Source organism: Bufo bufo, chromosome 2 (assembly GCF_905171765.1).
Source record: "Bufo bufo chromosome 2, aBufBuf1.1, whole genome shotgun sequence".
NCBI classification, from domain to species: Eukaryota; Metazoa; Chordata; class Amphibia; order Anura; family Bufonidae; genus Bufo; species Bufo bufo.
In genome coordinates, this window is record NC_053390.1 from 308,126,269 (window position 1) to 308,140,041 (window position 13,773).

At 44.8% G+C, this 13,773-nt stretch overlaps 1 protein-coding gene across 3 annotated transcripts in view; it reads left to right on the forward strand.

The window, feature by feature from the left end:
• The window catches only part of LOC120989050 (twisted gastrulation protein homolog 1-A-like), a 92,271-nt gene that overhangs the window by 47,428 nt on the left and 31,070 nt on the right, over window positions 1-13,773 (forward strand). Inside the window, exon 1 of one of the 3 annotated variants that reach the window (XM_040416902.1) lies at window positions 9,504-9,647. The exons of the other annotated variants lie outside the window; for them this stretch is intronic. The gene's annotated coding sequence lies outside the window, so the exon portion shown is untranslated. Of the gene's footprint in view, window positions 1-9,503; window positions 9,648-13,773 lie in introns of those variants that run through there. 3 annotated transcript variants of the gene reach the window in all.

The following is a 13,773-nucleotide window of genomic DNA, read 5'->3' on the forward strand; positions in this document are numbered from 1 at the left end:
GACATCCATTGATTCGCCGCTGTCAAGTCTAGAACTTACCTCCTCATAGAAACTGATTAAGGAATCTGATCCAGGAATATGATCCCTCATGAAGACATGCTGATATGGCGTTATTTGCTTATTTTTTATTGAGGTACTCCAAGATAGAAACTAAGAAAACCTTCAAACAGTTTACCCACGACAGATGTTAAACTTACCGGCCTATAGTTTTTGGGCTCTGTTTTTGGACCCTTTTTGAGTATTGGCACCACATTTCCTATGCGCCAATCCTGTGGAACACTCCCTGTCAGTATAGAGTCCTTAAATATCAGAAATAAGGGTCTGGCTATGACATTATTTAATTCTCTTAAGATACGGGGGTGTATGCCATCTGGTCCTGACGATTTTTCTATTTTAATATTTTTAAGACGCTTTAAGTTTATTTTCCTCAGTGAATACAGTGGAGAAAAAAAATATTTATAAGCTTTGCTTTCTCCTCATCGCTCTCTACAACTTCCCCCTCATTACTCTGTAAAGGGTCAACACCTTCAGATTTATACTTTTTACCATTTATATAATTGAAGAAAATTTAGGGTTAGTTTTGCTCTCTTTGGCAATTAATCTCTCGGTCTCTAGTTTTGCTGCTTTTATTTGTTTTTTACATATTCAATTTTTTTCCTTTTAGTTTTTCAGTGCTTCCTCACTACCCTCCTGTTTTAGTGATTTAAATGCTTTCTTTTTGTCATTTATTGCTTTCTTTACAGTTCTAATAACATAGTTTTTTTTCTTAACCTTTAATTCCCATAAGGTATGTACCTCTCACAATTAGATTTTAGGATGCTTTTAAAAAATATCCCTGTTTGTGGCTGTATTTTTTTATTTTTGAGGACTTTGTCCCAGTTAGTTAGGCCTATTGCTTTTTTGAAGTTTAGTTTTTTTGTTCGTTCCTTCCTGAAGAAACACTCTTTTGAATGACAATTGGAAGGTTATTACTTTATGGTCACTATTTCCCAGGTGTCCCCCAACCTGCACATCTGTTGTTCTGTCAGGTCTATTAGTTAATACTAAGTCCAGTATGGCCGTCCCTCTAGTCGGGTCCTGAACCAGTTGGGAAATGCATCCGTATGTCTTCCGTATCCGTTCCGTTTTTGCGGAACCATCTATTGAAAATGTATTTCTACCCACAGTGACTCACATACTAATGGGGATTACACAAGAAAAATACAATATAGTGCAGTGATACAAATCTAACTTAAAGTACTCCCCTCCTAAAGTCCCTGAATCTGAAGTCACGTAATCTAAAGTCACACATGTAATACAAACACACACTGGAAATCAAACACGCGAACGCTCAAAAACTCGCGTTGTTTGTCTGCTTGTATAAGTACAGCTCTCAAACCAGACTTCTTTTTTTTTTCTGGATTCAAAGGCCCTCTGGATTCAAAGTCAATTTGACCATCCACCATGGCATTTGTTTCGTTTTAGAGGATGTGCTGATTAACTGTGTTTTGCATTGTAAATTTGGGGTGTGTCTGCCTCCATTTTTTGTTATGCACCCATCTGTCCAAGGCTGTTTTTAATTAGAGCAGAATATAACTGTATCCAACTTTTCCTGAATTATTTCAGAGACCTAGACTCAAGGAGAGGTGAACCATTTTGGTGTAGGTTCCTATTGATGAGAAGTCGCCTTGTAGGGGCGGATGGGCACAAATGATTTTGAGTAAAATATTTCCTAAGTGCTTCATATTCATTTACATAGGTCATATAGCATTAGTGCGATTTATAATCTATATATTCAATGTGTTCAGGGTGCTGATTCACCTACGCATTTCTTTCATTTTATAAGTAAGGCCTAGTTCACACATCAGTTATTTTGTCAATAATTTCCACCAGTTAGGCCTCTTTCACACTACCGTTTTTCCCCCCCGTTTTGCGGGCCGTCTTTTGCGTTCCGTATACGGAACCATTCATTTCAATGGTTCCACAAAAAAAACGGAATGTACTCCATATGCATTCCGTTTCCGTATTTCCGTTCCGTTGAAAGAACATGTCCTATTATTCCCCGCAAATCACGTTCCGTGGCTCCATTCAAGTCAATGGGTCCGCAAAAAAAACGCAAAATGCATCCGTATGTCTTCCGTATACGTTCCGTTTTTGCTGAACCATCTATTGAAAATGTTATGCCCAGCCCAATTTTTTCTATGTAATTACTGTATACTGTATATGCCATACGGAAAAATGGAACGGAAACAGAAACACAACAGAAACAAAAAAATGAAACAACGGATCCGTGAAAAAACGGACCGCAAAACACTGAAATAGCCATACGGTAGTGTGAAAGAGGCCTTATTGTGAGTCAAAACCAGTAGTGAAGCCTATTCTGAGATATGGTATAAGGGAAAGATCTGCACCTGTTCTGTGTTTTTGACCCTCACCTGGTATTGGCTCACAATAACTGATGGAAATAACTGATCAAATAACTGAGGTGTGAACCAGGCCTAACTTTGTTTTTTAATTATTCCACATAACCGCATCCAACATAAAAGTGTAAGGCTACATGCACACGACCGTATGTGTTTTGCGGTTCGCAAAAAAAAAACGGATGACGTTTCGTATGGCATCCTTTTTTTTTTTGCGGATCCATTGTAATAATGCCTATCCTTGTCTGCAAACTAGAAAAAAATAGGACATGCACTATTTTTTTTGCGGAGCAACGGAATGGACATACCGATGCGGACAGCACACGGTGTGCTGTCCGCGTTTTTTGTGGACCCATTGAAATTAATGGGTCCGCATCCTATCTGCAAAAAAAACGGAATGAACACGGAAACAAATTACGGTCGTGTGCATGAGGCCTAAGTTAAACATAAATGCACTTTTACAATGGAACTCTATGGGTGACAAATGCCACTGTATTGCATTTGTCAGAGGCATTCATTTAATGGATGGTTCGGGAGATTTTCCCGACTTACATATTACACAGAGGCCATAAAATGAAGTGAAGAAAGCCTTAGTTGGAATTTTCACAATCGGTACAGCCTGAAAAACAGTTAGTTGAGCGCGGCATCCTTTATCATTGCTCACTGACCTGTAACTAGCCCAGCATTGTTACCCTTAACAAAACACAACTGAATGTGTTTCTGACATCGGCCAGTCCAAAAAAAAAAGTTTGTTGGAGAGAACTGCACCAAACTGGTGAGCGTCAGGAAAAGTTGCAAATTTTTGTGCAAATGTAGCATACACCATTATTTGTGACTTTTTGCAGGAAAAAACAGGCATAAGGGTCCCTACATACACTGGCGTTTTTTGGGCTGTAAAAACTGTAGCATAGGGTGGAGTTGAATGGGTTGAGGCTTCACAGTAAGGCTCCATTTACACGTCCGCAAAATGGGTCCGCATCCGTTCCGCAATTTTGCGGAACGGGTGCGGACCCATTCATTCTCTATGGGGACAGAATGGATGCGGACAGCACACAGTGTGCTGTCCGCATCCGTATTTGCGGTGCGCATCCCCGATCTTTGGGTCCGCAGCTCCGCAAAAAGATAGAGCATGTCCTATTCTTGTCCGCAGCTTGCGGACAAGAATAGGCATTTCTATGGGGATGCCGGGCTGGTGTGTTGCGGACCCGCAATTTGCGGGTCCGCAACACACCACGGACGTGTGAATGCAGCCTTAAGAGGGCAGAGCCCAAGATGCAGCAAAATTTTAAAATCTGTCTCAAACTAAGGCAACCACTAGTTGGTATAGAGTCAGAGAAAGGTTTCTGTCCCTGCACCAGATTTATCATCCAGCCTGAGCCCCTGTGATAAACCCGGTGCAGGACTAGACAGTCTGTCTAATCTTACTCCATCTTTAGGATTGGTAAACCTGGGCCACTGTTTGTTTGCCCACCATTGTTTTCATCATGGTGTTTCTTCCCTATAGAGATGATATAAAAATGCCTGAAAAAACACTAAGGCCCCCTTTCACACGGGCGTCGCGGAAAAGGTCCAGATGCATTGCGGGAAACCCACGCGAGTGCGCACGCAATTTAAGTCCGTTTTGTCTGCGATTGAGTTGCGTTCAGTTTTTTCCGCGCGAGTGCAAAGTGTTTTAATGCGTTTTGCACGTGCGTGATAAAAAACTGAATGTGGTACCTAGACCCTAACCCGGACTTCTTCACTGAAGTTCGGGTTCGGTGTTCTGTACATTTTATTATTTTCCATTATAACATGGTTATAATGGAAAATAATAGCATTCTTAATACAGAATGCATAGTACAATGTCCCCTGAAGTTAAAAAATAATAAAAAAATTACTCACCTCATCCACTTGATCGAGCAGCTGTTATCGTTTTCTATCTTCTTCTTGCAGGACCTGTAAAAGGACCTGCGCTGACGTCAGCGCAGTTCCTGCTGAATGAAGATAGGGTCTCCTTAGCAAGAATTCGTGAAAATCGCATAGCACTTTTCACGCAGCCCCATTCACTTCTATGAGTCCTGGGTTGCGTGAAAAACGCAGAATATAGAACATGCTGCGATTTTCACGCAACGCACAAGTGAAAATCACCGCTCATGTGCACAGCCCCATTGAATGGTTCAGGATTCAGTGCGGGTGCAATGCGTTCACGTCACGCATTGCACCTGCGTGGAAAACTCGCCCGTGTGAAAGGGGCCTAAGAGCTACAGCATGCAGCGTTTTTTAATACAAAGAAAGACAAAAAACTCCACCTAACAAAACGCCAGGAGCAAAAAAAATCCTTCTCCTTTTTTTGTCCTGTGTTTCATATTTCCCATAGACCTTCAGCTAACTTTCAGCTAATTTTACAGCAAAAAAATATAAAAAAATGCCACTAAAAATGCAGAAAAACTCTAGCAAAAATCAGTGTGAGCCCTCACTCTGAGGGTCCATTCACACGTCCGCAATTTCGTAGACCCATTCATTTCTATGGGGCAGCACGATGTGCTGCCCGGATCCGGAATTGCGGATCCGCACTTCAGGGTCCTCAATTCCGATCCCGAAAAAATAGAACATGTCCTATTCTTGTCCGCAATTGCGGATAAGAAAAGGCATTATTTATGAGAATGCCGGCAATGTGCGGTCCGCAAAACACACACGGACGTGTGAATGGACCCTGATACTGATAAATTCCCCCGTTTTTCTATTATTTAGCAGAATATATGCCGGTAATTATTATGCCATCCAGTTCAGCCATGTATATATTTTCTCGCCCGCACTAGAACTGTTGCTGCTGTGCTTCGATGTCTATTTCTTTTTCAAGCCCTTTTTACCACTTTGGCCTCTTTCACACGAGCATATTAGCAAGCTGTGCATGGCTCCGATTTTCTGTTCCGGAATCCGCTGCTGCATGTGAATGTATAGGGCTATTCATATGGACATATAATTTCCGTCAGTATTTGAAATCCGAGCATGCAAGTCCCTAGTTTTGTGAGTATTTGCTCCCAAATACGCACATTATAGTCTATGGAAATGCATACAAAATGCAGGAAGGAAGGAATATGCATATAAGGCCTCTTGCACACAAACGTTTTTTTTCCATTCCGTTTTTTGTGTTTGGTATACAGTTCGTATACGGAACCATTCATTTCAATTGATCCGCAAAAAAAAGTATTTTTGTTTTTCTGTTATGTTCAAAGATAGAACATGTCCTATTATTGTCCGCATAACGGACAAGGATAGTACTGTTCTATCAGGGGCCAGCTGTTCCATTCCGCAAAAAAACTGAATGCACACGGACGTCATCCGCATTTTTTGCAGGTCCGTTTTTTTGCGGACCGCAAATTACTGAAAAAGCCATACGGTCGTGTGCAAGAGGCCTAAATCCGGATTACTGATTCAGCACTGATGGGATATCAGTCAGAATCTGTGTGTATTCTAGAGGCACGATACACGCGTGTGAATGCGGCCATACTCTATATATCTGCACCGTGGGCTTGTGATCCACTTCCAGGCACTCTCACCACAACAAAGGGTTAAACATGCTGAAATCCGATATGCCTCATTCCCATCCCTCCTCGACATCTTCCATTTGGAGGCAACCATGCATGTTAGGTCTTCATTCAAACTGGTGAAACTGGCCGAATCTGATCTAATGTGTATGGTCAGTATCAGCCCCAGTGTTAGCACAGTCTTCCCGCGTATGCGCCAGCCACAGTCATTTTCTTTGTCATCTTCCTGCCTTTGATTGGATGTAGACAACTAACATTAACACAGTCACATCAGGGCAAACAACTTGTCACCCTTTTTTCCTGTGTCGTATGGCATAGAGAAGTGGGTAGTCACAGGTGGCACGTACTCTCATTTCTGGGAAGCTGAATGTGGTCGCAAGATTTTACAGATTCAGACATCAAAGGATCATGACCAGCGTCGGAGGAGCCATCACACACTGTACCACATATTAGTTGTAGAACTGTCCCCAACTCCCCCTCCCCTTTTATAGAAATTCAATAGAACTGCAACAGCTGTGTGCGAAGACGAGGGGGTGGGATAGAGCCAGACCCTTTGTTACTGACCATGTGGTTGGTTGCTCTACTTTCCCTTTGCACTCGTTTTATTGCATTTCCCTTGGTACATAAATGTAAAGGAAATGGGAATGCAAGTGTGCTTTGTGGAGCCTGCCCAACATTCAGAAGAAGAGCTCATGGGGGGTGATTTACTAAGACCGCCTTTTTAAGCCAGTCTAAGATCTCCCCCTGCGCTGCTCCTCATCATACATTAGGCCAATCTAAGGAAGTCCGTGCGCCTGGAGGGAAAAGTGCTGGGGCCAGAGTCGGCCTTGGCAAATGAACGCTTGGAAACAGGTGTACATGTTGGTTAAAAACTAGTTTTTGCTGCCAGAGGAGTAGCCAAATTTTTGCCATGGCGCATGCCTCGTCATAAGTTAGGATAATGCTCTGGTAGCGCGAGAGGGAAGAAACACTAGTTTGAAAACGTCGGTCATTGTAAATGTGCCCCATTATGTGGCAAAAATATATTTTAAGAATTATTTTAAAAAATGAACTAGAAAATGTAATAAAATACCAATAAAAAGGAAAAAAAGAGAAAAATAAAAAACACCTCTTGGGGGACATATATGCGGGAAAATATATTTATAAAAAAGTTTAAAAAACGATAAAAATAATAAAATACAAATAAAAGGGAAAAAAGCCCACGCTAACCAAAACCATAAGGAAAGTGCTAATTTATTATTAGGAGGCAGGATGGAAGGAAATGTTGCCTATGCCTCAATTACACTGTCAGTGTTCGGTCAGTGATTTCTACGAGTCATTTTCAGCCAAAACCAGGTGCGGCTCGAAACACAGAACAGGAGCAGGTCTTTGCCTTCTATCTTATGTCTGTGGCGGCTCCAATCTTGGTTTTGGCTCACAATCACTGATGGAAATCACTGACCAAATACTGACGTGTGAATGAAGCTTTAACCCCCTATTACACTGCACAATTTTCAGGCCAATTACTGCGAACAAGTGTCCATATAACCATGTCACCAATCAGCTGATAAACGGGCAATCACCCATTTGTCGCTGATTTGCATCTTTAATCAGATTAATAGATTCCCAATTATCATCAGCACATCTCCCTGTGTAATCAGGAATGTGCTGCCGATAATCAATACAAGTGAATGAGGGAGGAATGACTGTGGTAGTGATCATTCTTCCCCAGTCACTTTGCATTGGCCACAGAAACAGGGAAAAAAAAGTCCTCCACATACGTGATTAAAAAGAGTTGTGGGATAAGGGTCCATTCATAGGTCAGTAGTGCATTGCGGATCCGCAATACACCCGGCCGGCACCCCCATAGAACTGCCTCTTCTTCTCCGCAATTGCGGACAAGAATAGAACATGCAATATTTTTTTCGGGAGCCGCGGACCGGAAGATCGGGGGCGCGCTCCGGAAATGAGGATGCGAACAGCACACTGTGTGCTGTCCGCATCTTTTCCGGCCCCATAGAGAAAGAATGGGTCCGGATTTGTTCCGCAACGTTCGAGCCCTGCAACGGATCAGCTCAGCCCCAATGCATTCTGAATGGATAAGGATCCGTTCAGAATGCATCAGTTTGGCTGCATTTGGTCTCCGTTCCGCTTTTGAGGCGGACACCAAAACGCAGCTTGCAGCGTTTTGATATCCGCCTGACGATGCGGAGCCACACGGGTCTGTCCTGACTTACAATGTAAGTCAATGGGGACGGATCCGTTTTTCACTGACACAATATGGTGCAATTGAAAATGGATCCGTTCCCCCATTGACTTTTCAATGTAAGTCAAGACAGATCCGAATTGTTTTTAAAAATGTAAAAAAAAAAGTATTAAAAATGTTAAAATTCAAGTTACCACCCTTTCCCAATGGCACAGATAAAAAATTTAAAAATAAACACAATTGGTATCGCCATTAGGGATGAGCGAATTTCATATTTTCAAGTTTGTGTTTCGGTATTTACTGAATTGCGTTATGGATTCCGTTACCACGGACCGTAACGCAATTCCATAACGGAATGCCTTTAGAGGCATTCCGTTATTCATACCGTCATAATAGAAGTCTATGGGCTGCATAACGGATCCGTCCGGTTTACGCTATGCAGGAGAGGACTCCAGCATAACGCAAACCGGACTGATCCGTTATACAGGCCCATAGACTTCTATTATGATGGAATGAATAACGGAATGCCTCTAAAGGCATTCCGTTATGGAATTGCGTTACGGTCCGTGGTAACGGAATCCATAACGCAATTCAGTAAATACCGAAACACAAACTTGAAAATATGAAATTCGCTCATCCCTAATCGCCATGTCAAAAATATTAAACTATGAAATATTTATTGGGCATAACTTTTATATTTATTGTTCAACTCCCCTCCCTGTAAAGAAGTTTAATAAAAAAGCGATTATGTTCCCCAAAACGTTACCAATAAACGCTCGTCCTGCAAAAAACAAGCCCTCTGCTCGTGGAACTATAAAATTGTTACAGAAGGCAGAATATGGCGACACAAAGTACTTTTTTTCCTCCATTTTTTTCTAGTAAAGCGTAAGAAAAGCTACCTACGTTTGGCATCGCTGTAGTCGCACTGAACCACACATCTCTACAGTGCGGTGAACATCATAAAACAAACAGAAAAAACAGGGCAAAATTATTATTTTTATTTTATTCCCAGTTTTTGAATACGATGTGGTAAAATAAATGGTGCCACTAAATACTTAGCCCTCAGCTATGGCACTGGAATAGTAAAAATGCTAAGGCTCCTGAATGCCTTGTGCCACTCCGGGGATTGCAGGGTGGTAGTCCTGGTGCTGAGGGGCACTGCTACACCGTCTACAACACACGTTATGCCCTAGCGACTGCCCGGCTCCAGGGCTGGCATTTCCCTAGGCGACAGTTCACACCTCCCAGGCAGAGTGACGAGCCGCCATTCGCGCTGTCACGGCGGCCTCCCTCGTCAGTCCCTGGTGCCCAGCTCCCAGCATTCTCTGCCCACACGTCCCTCCCTTCCTGTTGCTGCACCAATCTGTGGGCCTCTGTGGAGCGATCCTGGCAACCACCCCCTCCCAGTCTCATCCCGTCCACGCACAACAACACGGCTCCATAACACCGCTGGGCACGGACTGTTACGCCGTAGCAGGGCACCATGGCCGCGGAGCTGCCCGGGGAGAGGAGCTGAGCAGCGGGCCGGGAGACCAGGTGAGAGCGCGGCGTGCTCGTGTGTACTTGTGGCGCACGGCGCTCTACGTGTGTGTTGTCTTCCTCCACGTGCGCCTGTTGTGGTGCCGTGTGAACGAGTCCTTTACCAGTCAGTGCCGTTCACTTTGCTGTGCACAAATTCAGCTGACGAGGTGGCGGCGGGCGGTTAACCCCTGGGTGGCCTCGCCCGTGTCTCTTCATAGGCCTAATGTATACTACTTTTCTGCGGTATTTCCCCGGATTGCCTTAGTAGGGCGGGAGTTCCCCGCACCCTGCGGTTTTTGGAGGTTTGTAAGGGTAGGGCTCCACATTCAGGACAGTTCAGCAACCTGCCCCACTCCAGCTGTTGTGAAACTACGATTCCCAGCATGCCACATTCTCTTCTGTGGGAGTTCTGAGAAAAGCTGAGCAAGTGTGCATGCTGGGAGTTGTAGTTTTCTAACCCCTGGTTAGTGGTTAACACATTGTGTATTTATTTTTTTCTCTCACTCAAATAATCTGTGGTAGAAATCCAAGGCTGAAATGTCATTTGTGGAGTAGCGGCTAATCTGCGGCTTTTTAATAATGAGCACGCTGTGGATTATAAAATCGCCATTCTGCGCAGTTTTTTTTTCTTCCCCACTGCATGTGAAGGGGATGTATAATACTCCATTTGTATTGTGTCAGGATTGAGAAGCAGAAATCCTGGTGTGAACGGAACCTAGCCTAAAATAATCCTATGAGGCCGGCTTCACGTAGGGAGGTAAAGGGGTTGTTCAGGTATAGAAAAAGATGGCGGCTTTATACCAAAACCTGTCTTCTCCATTGAAGTGAACGGGGATGAGCTGTAATACCGCACACAACCTGTGGACAGGTGTGGCACTGGAAGAAAGCTGCCATCTAGTCCTGGACAACCCCTTTAACTCTCGATCGCTGCCACATATAAACGTGTCCTCCGCTCAGACGACAGATGTGCGTTTTTCGGCTGATCGCATCTCCATCTGAATGCGTTCACCACCCCTGTTCACGTTGCACCCTAAGATGATGGCTCGAAGTCAAGCTTAAACTGGCGCCTTTTTTCGTGGGCAGGAAGCCTCCCGGATGAAAGGACCCCGGGTGTCAGCATCACACTTTAGGATAGTGCCGGAAAATGCCTTTGTAACATAAATGTGTATTTTTCTATGAAAGGCGTTTATGGGATACAGGTCATATGCCTGATCACCACGGCCCAACAGCGTAGCCCTCGGCAAGCGCTGTCGCTCCTTCACTAATTTTCGATCCCCCAGCCACCCACTGTGCAGAGAACTACAGTACCCCCCCAATACATTGCTGTGCGGAAGGGATAGATTGTCAGAACCGGTTAGAATCTAGCGGTATGCCTGGTGGCCAGCATACATAGATGAGCATACCCCTTTTGATAAAGGGAAAGGTAACGCCCACGTGTAATCCTATTTATAATTTTCCAGGAGGAATAGCAGAAGAACGTCACATTGCAGAGCTACAAGAAAAAATAATACAAGTATTTACTGAAACAGACATGTCAGGGGCCCGGCCGCTCCTGCTTATCGCAGTCCTGTACAAGTTTTTCCTAAAATGTGTCTGTCCTATACAGCCAACCATCCTGTGTGATAGCGGACACTGGGAAAAGCTCGCATCTCAGGGTGTCAGCCAGGCGGAAACTCCGACCTTAGTGCCACCTTCACACAGCTGCAGATTGTTACAGTGTATCAGTGTGGGTAATTCTGTGTAAGGGTAACAGCCACATACTAAGGCCCCTTGCAGACAAGCGTGAGCGGATTAGATCCGGATGCGTTCAGTGAAAAATGCGCGATTTCACAAGCAAGTTCATTCAGCTTTGTCTGCGATCACGTTCAGTTGTTCCGTTTTTATTGGGTGGGTGAAATGCGCATCCGCGGATGCGATACGTTCTTCACGCTGCCCCATTCACTTCTATGGGGCCAGCGTTGTGTGAAAAACGCAGACTATGGCCTCATGCACACGACCGTTGTGTGCATCCGCGGCCGTTGTTCCGTTTTCCTTTTTTTTTTTCGCGGACCCATTGACTTTTAATGGGTCCGTGGAAAAATCGGAAAATGCACCGTTTGGCTTCCGCGTCCATGATCCGTTTTTCCAGTCCGTGAAAAAAATATGACCTGTCCTATTTTTTTCACGGACAACGGTTCACGGACCCATTCAAGTCAATGGGTCCGTGAAAAATCACGGATGCCCACAAGATAGTCGTCCGTGATCCGTGTCCGTTTTTCCTATCATTTTCAATGCAAACTTGACTTTGTTTTTTTTTTGCACTTTTCATGTCCGTGGATCCTCCAAAAATCAAGGAAGACCCACGGAAGAAAAAATGGTCACGGAACAATGGAAATCCGTTTTGCTGACCGCAAAAAAGACGGTCGTGTGCATTAGGCCTATAGAACATGCTGCTATTTTTACGCAACGCATAAGTGATGCATGAAAAACAACGCTCATGTACACTGCCCCATTGAAATGAATAGGTCCGGATTCAGTGCGGGTTCAATGCCTTCGCATCACCATTGCACCCGCGTGGAAAATTTGCTCGTCTGAAAGGGGCCTAAAGATGTTGTGAACTGAAGACTTACACCTGGGACCCCACCATTGAGATGTTCAAGAAGGACCTGGACCTGGAGCTCTCAGCTTTGTCATGACCATCGCTCACATGGCCTAGGAGCAGGTCAGCCCCATAGACGTGAATGAGCGGAGTGTGATACTAAGCACAGCAGCTGTACAATGTACAGTACTTTGCTTGGTAAGCTGCGAAAAGGCCCAGGTTAGGGAATCCCTTTAAGGCCTCATGCATACGGCCTTTGTGCGTCCGTTTCGTGCATTGGGGACTGCAACTTGAATGGGTCTCGATCCGTCCTCACCGTAAAAAATAGAACATGTTCTATTTTTTTGCGGTGGTGAGGCACGAACAGAAACACCACGGAAGCACTCCGTAGTGCTTCCATTCCGCATCCGCACTGCATCTCCCGGATAGCGGACCCATTCAAGTGAATGGGTCCGCATCCGTGATGCGGGGTGCACACGGCCAGTGCCCGTGAATTGCGGACCCGTTGTATGCGGACCAGTTGCATGAGCCCTAAGGCTGCAAGTCCGGTTGCAGTCCAGCATTTAGCAGTGAATAATGAGTGCTAACCAGAACTGCATCAAAAAACCTGCTAAACGCAGAAGCAGCACAATTATGTCTTCTGCCTTGGACTCCAGACTGAGAGCTTTGACCATCACATACACCTTAGACAGCTGTTGGCCAAATGTTATTCCTCCTGTCCTGACACCCCTTCCCCTTCCCCCCCATACATGTGTCTCAGTCAGGTGTGCATGTGTTATTGAAGGGCTCTTTCACACAAGCGAATTTTCCGTCCGCGTGTGATGTGTAGTGAACACACAGCATCTGGACTGAATCCTGACCATTCATTTAAAGGGTGAGCGGCGTTTTTCACGTATCGTCTTTGCTTTCTGGAAAAATCGCAGCCTGTTCTTTAGGCCTCATGCACACGACCGTTGTGTGCATCCGTGGACGTTGTTCCGTTTTCCGTCATTTTCTGCGGACCCATTGACTTTCAATGGGTCCGTTGAAAACTCGGAAAATGCACCATTGTTCATCCGCGGCCGTGATCCGTGTTTCCTGTCCGTCAAAAAAATATGACCTGTCTTTTTTTTTTGACAGACAACGGTTCACGGACCCATTCAAGTCAATGGGTCCGTCTCACGGATGCACACAAGATTGACATCCGCGTCCGTGGCCGTAGGCTACTTTCACACAGACGGATCCGCAGATCCGTCTGCATAAAAACTTTTTCAGAGCTGAGTTTTCACTTTGTGAAAACTCAGATCCGACAGTATATTCTAACACAGAGGCGTTCCCATAGTGATGGGGACGCTTCAAGTTAGAATATACTACGAACTGTGTACATGACTGCCCCCTGCTGCCTGGCAGCACCCGATCTCTTACAGGGGGCTGTGATCCGCGCAATTAACCCCTCAGGTGCTGCACCTGAAGGGGTTAATTGTGCGTATCATAGCCCCCTGTAAGAGATCAGGGGCTGCCAGGCAGCAGGGGGCAGACCCCCCTCCCTCCCCAGTTTTAATTTCATTGGTGGCCAGTGCTGCC